The sequence below is a fragment of the Ambystoma mexicanum genome, chromosome 13, assembly GCF_040938575.1.
Source record: "Ambystoma mexicanum isolate Mex_15411 chromosome 13, UKY_AmexF1_1, whole genome shotgun sequence".
Classification (NCBI taxonomy): Eukaryota; Metazoa; Chordata; class Amphibia; order Caudata; family Ambystomatidae; genus Ambystoma; species Ambystoma mexicanum.
Window position 1 is genome coordinate 702,900,245 of NC_090938.1, and position 6,949 is coordinate 702,907,193.

Genomic DNA, 6,949 nt, shown 5'->3' on the forward strand with positions numbered 1-6,949 from the left:
TCTTTTGGAAGAGGTAAGGGCGGGCTCCCCCAGCGGCCACTTTGACTAATATGCAAAAAGCCTGGCAGTGGGGTCTCCGGGGAGCCAACCCCACTCCAGGGAAAAGCCGACAGGCAGAAATACCCAGGTATCCTTAGCTAGTGCAGGTAGGTTTGGTTTGGTAACAGGATGGCCGCTAAAGCAGTTGTTCCAACGGTCGGGTGATGGATGAGTAGAGTATTCGAGCAGATAGACCACCGGAGAAAGACTTCAACCTGAATGGCCAGTCACAGGTAAGAGGAATGGACTATAGGGTCCAGAATGCACAGCAAGGATGCTTACTGAAGAGCGGGGTAACGTCCTAGGAAAGGAATGAAAACGGACTGGAACCTCGATGTTATTACAAGGTAAGCAGGAAATGGAAGAGTCCCCAGAGACTGGGTGAACAACAGGAGACTGCCACAGACAAGAGAGCATGCAGTGGCCGAGCGGCCGGGCAAAGGGAAGGTAGACAGGAGAAGAGCGCGGAGCGCGCAGCACAAAGGTGGAAAGAAAGAGCAAGAGGGAGCCGTTAGAGCAACGGAACCCAGAGCGGCCAGAAAGCCGAATGAAAGCGGGAAACTAGCGTCTCACCTTACAGTTGAGCAGGGTTGCAACGCACTGATGCAATCCCCTGACTTCGGGATATACATGGCGGTGGCCCTGTTGGTGAGCTACTAGACCGCTAAGACATGTTCCAACAGTTACGTGCCAGGACCGTTTTAGCGTCCTACAGCGATCCCAGACCTTCCAGGACCGATTCAAGACACTGTGGCTATCGGCGTTAACTCAGTCTTCCGTTAACTGCCTGCCTTGTATTAGCTCACAGCCGAGCCAGAGCTCTCTATACTGGGCCTGTTTGCCACCAAGAGCCTGATCTGTGTTATCTCACAGCCAGGCTATAGTTCTGTATATTGCACCAACCTGGCATTAGCAGCTTGCTGCTGTAAGAGCTCACTGACAGGACATAGTTCCCTGTGTTGGCCTACCCAGGCCCTGCTGAAGATGTTTGGTTGCCCATTTCAACATGATGGTTGGTGGCCCCCTGCTGAGAGCGAAAACAGTCTGGGGCACTCCTGGGGTGCATACATTACAATGGTGAAAAGGGAAGGTTACTAGCCGCTGATTATCAGGAGACGGCCATCCAGCAGGGATACTAAACATGAATTGCCCACTGAAGAGCAATAAACCCTTCTTTGTCAGCAAGAGGCTGATGTGGAGGAACAAGTGTTTGGAGGCAATGAGGTGATAACACGTCTGTAAATCCTGCAAACATGGGGGAAGTCGCTGCCCCCCATACCCTTGCCCAAGACTTGAGGCCACTTTAATTTGCAAAGATTGAAAGGGCCTGACGGCGTCCCTGGGCTTATCTGCAAGTAAAAGCCTGCTACAATAAGGGCTCACCGCCAGGACAAAGCTCTCTGTATTGCTCCAGTCTGCTATTAACACAGCTGCTCCTGTATGAGATCGCAGGCAGACCATGGGGCTCTTTTTGTACCCACTCTTAGCCTGTATCTCGGGGTCCTGGATTTCTAGTATCTGTGAATGGCATAGGGGGTAGATTATGGTCAGTACATGTCTTAATGACGCAAACGAGTGTGTGCTTGGCTGTGCACAGGCACACACGCACAGATACAGACACACACGGTCTACTTATCCATAGAGACTTACTTCAGAGACACATGTAGGAAGAGGAAGCTAGCTGCACACATAGTAAAGATGTGTAGACATACATAAACTTACACAGAAAGATACCAATAACATAACCATATTAAGGGAAGCGCCACAAATATCTGCAGACATGGACAAACACAGAGACATAGCGGCTGCGTAAAGATGCACGTACATAGAGTGCAGGCATACAGGCAGCACACATAAACATGCAAGCACACATTGCTCTCTCCCTTCACAGGCTGTCCAGTTAGGAATGGTGTGCTAAGAAAAGGGCGACCAGCAGACTGTGTGACCAGCAGCCCGGCTAGCTCAGTCGGTAGAGCATGAGACTCTTAATCTCAGGGTCGTGGGTTCGAGCCCCACGTTGGGCGCGGCATTCTTTTACTGATATTTTTCACATTTTATTTTACACACCTAGGTCACCTGCAAAATAAACTCAAGTTACGTCCTCTCGCAGATCTCTCTCCTACAGTACTCTATGGCCCAATGAATACATCTCAGCTCCAGTCCTTCACGCGCAACTAGTGGGATTTACCACCAATCAGTGGCCAGGGCTCAGCCCGCCTCCTGTGACGTGTTTCCTGAAGACAACAGCCCAGCTCTCCCCACCCTCCGTGCGCACCCCTACAAGTTAGAGCGATCTGTCAGGATTGGCAAGTTTAAGGACCGTCTATATACCGTGGCGCGAATCACCCCGATCCGAAAGCGGCTGCAAAAAAAAAAAAAAAAAGGTTGTGTCAGAAGTGGGATTTGAACCCACGCCTCCAATTGGAGACCAGAACACCCAGCTGGGAAAGAGAATCAGCTCTTGAGTCTGGCGCCTTAGACCGCTCGGCCATCCTGACAACTGGAAGGTGCAGCAGGGTAAAGAGTACAGGCTCTGGAGATGCAGTAGAAACAACGGCGTATCAGCGTGTAACGGGAACCTGAGAAGCAGCATTCAGCTTTAATCATCTGCAATGGAATATCACACACTATGCAACATCACTCTCGTGTTCTGCATTGCAGATAAGCAAGGGCATGTTCCACAACAGGCATCAGGTACGGACTACATCAGAACACGCTTAACATGGATTCCAGAACAGACACCAGCAGTGGCATACATTGGGACAAACACCAGCTGGGGAACATTCAGTCTCGGACATCAAGGATGGAATTTTGCAAAACAGCCACCAACTCGCCATCTTTCATCACCTACTGAATATTCAAGGGCAGCCATCAATACATTAATATTCTGGGGCACACATCAACAGTTGGGGTTCCTAGAACAGCTCTTGGCAAAGCAGCATTTTAGAACAAATATCAGCAATGCCCCCTTCTAGATCGCTCGTTAGTAGTGGGGTAGTCCAGAGCAGACACTTTTCTGGAATATTTTAGGACGGACACCCACAGAGGGCGCTACGAAAGCATTCAGCAGTAATTAAACACTAAACAAATGTTATCAGCACCCAGTTATTACAGGCAGGTATGGCCAATGAGAGAAACCTCAATGGCCATTAGGAACAGAATATTCTAGAACAGGTATTGTGAATCGCATACCGTGATCTTGAAGGGGTAAAAACAGACTACCCTTTAGACAGCAGTTTTGTTGTTGACAAAACAGAAGGCATACTGTGGATAGGCAGGGTGACAGGGGAAGACAAGTTAAAAGGTTAAATACAGTATATAGAGGGGGACATTAATAAAAGGGTTGATTTAAATTTGGAAAAGTAAAGGGAATGGCAGAGTATGGGGGGTGGATAAGGGGAGGGGGACCCCACATTTGCACAAAAAAGTTGTCAGCAAATGGGCCAATTTTCTCATTTTAGGGAGTTGGAGAAGACCTAAAAACCACCAAAGTCTTAAGCAAGGCTGTGGACAGCCATCATATCTGGGTGATGTCACAACAGCCATTCGAGTTAGACGATTGTAGTTCAGACTTTAGCATAGAAACTTTTTACAACAAAGATCAGCACTAGATATTCGCCAGTGACATCAGCAATAAAAACGTTTACAACTTTGATAGATCTGAACTTCGGTGACATACTGCGGTGGACTGTAAAGGACCTGCAAAAGATGGTTAAACTAGAGGACTGTCGCAGAGGTGGGGTCTGAGAGCCCTAATGCAGCCCAGCCCAGTGCCATGCACTAGAGTGCGGATGCCTTTGGGAAGGAAGAGATAGGGTGCATGTAGTCTCTGCAGGTATTCCAAGGCTAAGCAGGGTCCTGTCCGTGGACTGTGGAAAGGTGCAAAACGCAGAGTCGTGCTCTCGAAGAATCTCAAGGCTATGACGTGGCTGTCAGTATGGACTAATCTGCCATTAACACCATGCTCAGTCCGGATCACAGATGGGAAAGCGCCCTCTCTACTGGACCAATCTGCCATTAACTGCCTCTTCCTGTAGGAGTTCGCAGGCATGCCATGGCTCCCAGTGTCAGGCAAATCTGCCGTTAACTGCCTGCCTTGTATTATCTCAAAGCCGAGCCAGAGCTCTCTGTACTGGGTCTGTCTGCCCACAACAGCCTGGTCTGTATTATCTGAGAGCCAGGCTAAAGCTCTCTGTATTGGGCCGAGCTGCCAATAACAGCCTGCTCCTGTAAGAGTGCCCAGCCAGGCCGTGTCTCAGAATCTATGGGGTTACTTTTGGTGACTATACAAGCCTCTCCCTCCGACTCCTCACCTGGTGTTTATGAGGAGTCGTCAGAGGACGCAATCTACTTCTGTCCCCTCTGAGGTGCTGTCTTCTTCTTTCCCTTCTTTTGGAAGAGGTAAGGGCGGGCTCCCCCAGTGGCCACTTTGACTAATATGCAAAAAGCCTGGCAGTGGGGTCTCCGGGGAGCCAACCCCACTCCAGGGAAAAGCCGACAGGCAGAAATACCCTGGTATCCTTAGCTAGTGCAGGTAGGTTTGGTTTGGTAACAGGATGGCCGCTAAAGCAGTTGTTCCACCTGTCGGGTGATGGATGAGTAGAGTATTCGAGCAGATAGACCACCGGAGAAAGACTTCAACCTGAATGGCCAGTCACAGGTAAGAGGAATGGACTATAGGGTCCAGAATGCACAGCAAGGATGCTTACTGAAGAGCGGGGTAACGTCCTAGGAAAGGAATGAAAACGGACTGGAACCTCGATGTTATTACAAGGTAAGCGGGAAATGGAAGAGTCCCCAGAGACTGGGTGAACAACAGGAGACTGCCACAGACAAGAGAGCATGCAGTGGCCGAGCGGCCGGGCAAAGGGAAGGTAGACAGGAGATGAGCGCGGAGCGCGCAGCACAAAGGTGGAAAGAAAGAGCAAGAGGGAGCCGTTAGAGCAACGGAACCCAGAGCGGCCAGAAAGCCGAATGAAAGCGGGAAACTAGCGTCTCACCTTACAGTTGAGCAGGGTTGCAACGCACTGATGCAATCCCCTGACTTCGGGATATACATGGCGGTGGCCCTGTTGGTGAGCTACTAGACCGCTAAGACATGTTCCAACAGTTACGTGCCAGGACCGTCTTAGCGTCCTACAGCGATCCCAGACCTTCCAGGACCGGTTCAAGACACTGTGGCTGTCGGCGTTAACTCAGTCTTCCGTTAACTGCCTGCCTTGTATTAGCTCACAGCCGAGCCAGAGCTCTCTATACTGGGCCTGTTTGCCACCAAGAGCCTGATCTGTGTTATCTCACAGCCAGGCTATAGTTCTGTATATTGCACCAACCTGGCATTAGCAGCTTGCTGCTGTAAGAGCTCACTGACAGGACATAGTTCCCTGTGTTGGCCTACCCAGGCCCTGCTGAAGATGTTTGGTTGCCCATTTCAACATGATGGTTGGTGGCCCCCTGCTGAGAGCGAAAACAGTCTGGGGCACTCCTGGGGTGCATACATTACAATGGCGAAAAGGGAAGGTTACTAGCCGCTGATTATCAGGAGACGGCCATCCAGCAGGGATACTAAACATGAATTGCCCACTGAAGAGCAATAAACCCTTCTTTGTCAGCAAGAGGCTGATGTGGAGGAACACGTGTTTGGAGGCAATGAGGTGATAACACGTCTGTAAATCCTGCAAACATGGGGGAAGTTGCTACCCCCCATACCCTTGCCCAAGACTTGAGGCCACTTTAATTTGCAAAGATTGAAAGGGCCTGACGGCGTCCCTGGGCTTATCTGCAAGTAAAAGCCTGCTACAATAAGGGCTCACCGCCAGGACAAAGCTCTCTGTATTGCTCCAGTCTGCTATTAACACAGCTGCTCCTGTATGAGATCGCAGGCAGACCATGGGGCTCTTTTTGTACCCACTCTTAGCCTGTATCTCGGGGTCCTGGATTTCTAGTATCTGTGAATGGCATAGGGGGTAGATTATGGTCAGTACATGTCTTAATGACGCAAACGAGTGTGTGCTTGGCTGTGCACAGGCACACACGCACAGATACAGACACACACGGTCTACTTATCCATAGAGACTTACTTCAGAGACACATGTAGGAAGAGGAAGCTAGCTGCACACATAGTAAAGATGTGTAGACATACATAAACTTACACAGAAAGATACCAATAACATAACCATATTAAGGGAAGCGCCACAAATATCTGCAGACATGGACAAACACAGAGACATAGCGGCTGCGTAAAGATGCACGTACATAGAGTGCAGGCATACAGGCAGCACACATAAACATGCAAGCACACATTGCTCTCTCCCTTCACAGGCTGTCCAGTTAGGAATGGTGTGCTGAGAAAAGGGCGACCAGCAGACAGTGCAACCAGCAGCCCGGCTAGCTCAGTCGGTAGAGCATGAGACTCTTAATCTCAGGGTCGTGGGTTCGAGCCCCACGTTGGGCGTCGCATTCTTTTACTGATATTTTTCACATTTTATTTTACACACCTAAGTCACCTGCAAAATAAACTCAAGTTACGTCCTCTCGCAGATCTCTCTCCTACAGTACTCTATGGCCCAATCTATACATCTCAGCTCCAGTCCTTCACGCGCAACTAGTGGGATTTACCACCAATCAGTGGCCAGGGCTCTGCCCGCCTCCTGTGACGTGTTTCCTGAAGACAACAGCCCAGCTCTCCCCATCCTCCGTGCGCACCCCTACAAGTTAGAGCGATCTGTCAGGATTGGCAAGTTTAAGGACCGTCTATATACCGTGGCGCGAATCACCCCGATCTGAAAGCGGCTGGAAAAAAAAAAGGTTGTGTCAGAAGTGGGATTTGAACCCACACCCCCAATTGGAGACCAGAACACCCAGCTGGGAAAGAGAATCAGCTCTTGAGTCTGGCCCTTAGACCGCTCATCCT

At 50.0% G+C, this 6,949-nt stretch overlaps 1 non-coding gene across 1 annotated transcript; it reads right to left on the reverse strand.

Moving 5' to 3' along the window:
* Window positions 1–2,427: 2,427 nt before the first annotated feature.
* Window positions 2,428–2,537, reverse strand: TRNAL-CAA (transfer RNA leucine (anticodon CAA)). Its single transcript has 2 exons — window positions 2,500–2,537; window positions 2,428–2,473 (listed from the first exon to the last, which is right to left on the reverse strand). It is a non-coding gene; the product is annotated as a tRNA-Leu (tRNA).
* Between the last annotated feature and the right edge of the window lie 4,412 nt (window positions 2,538–6,949).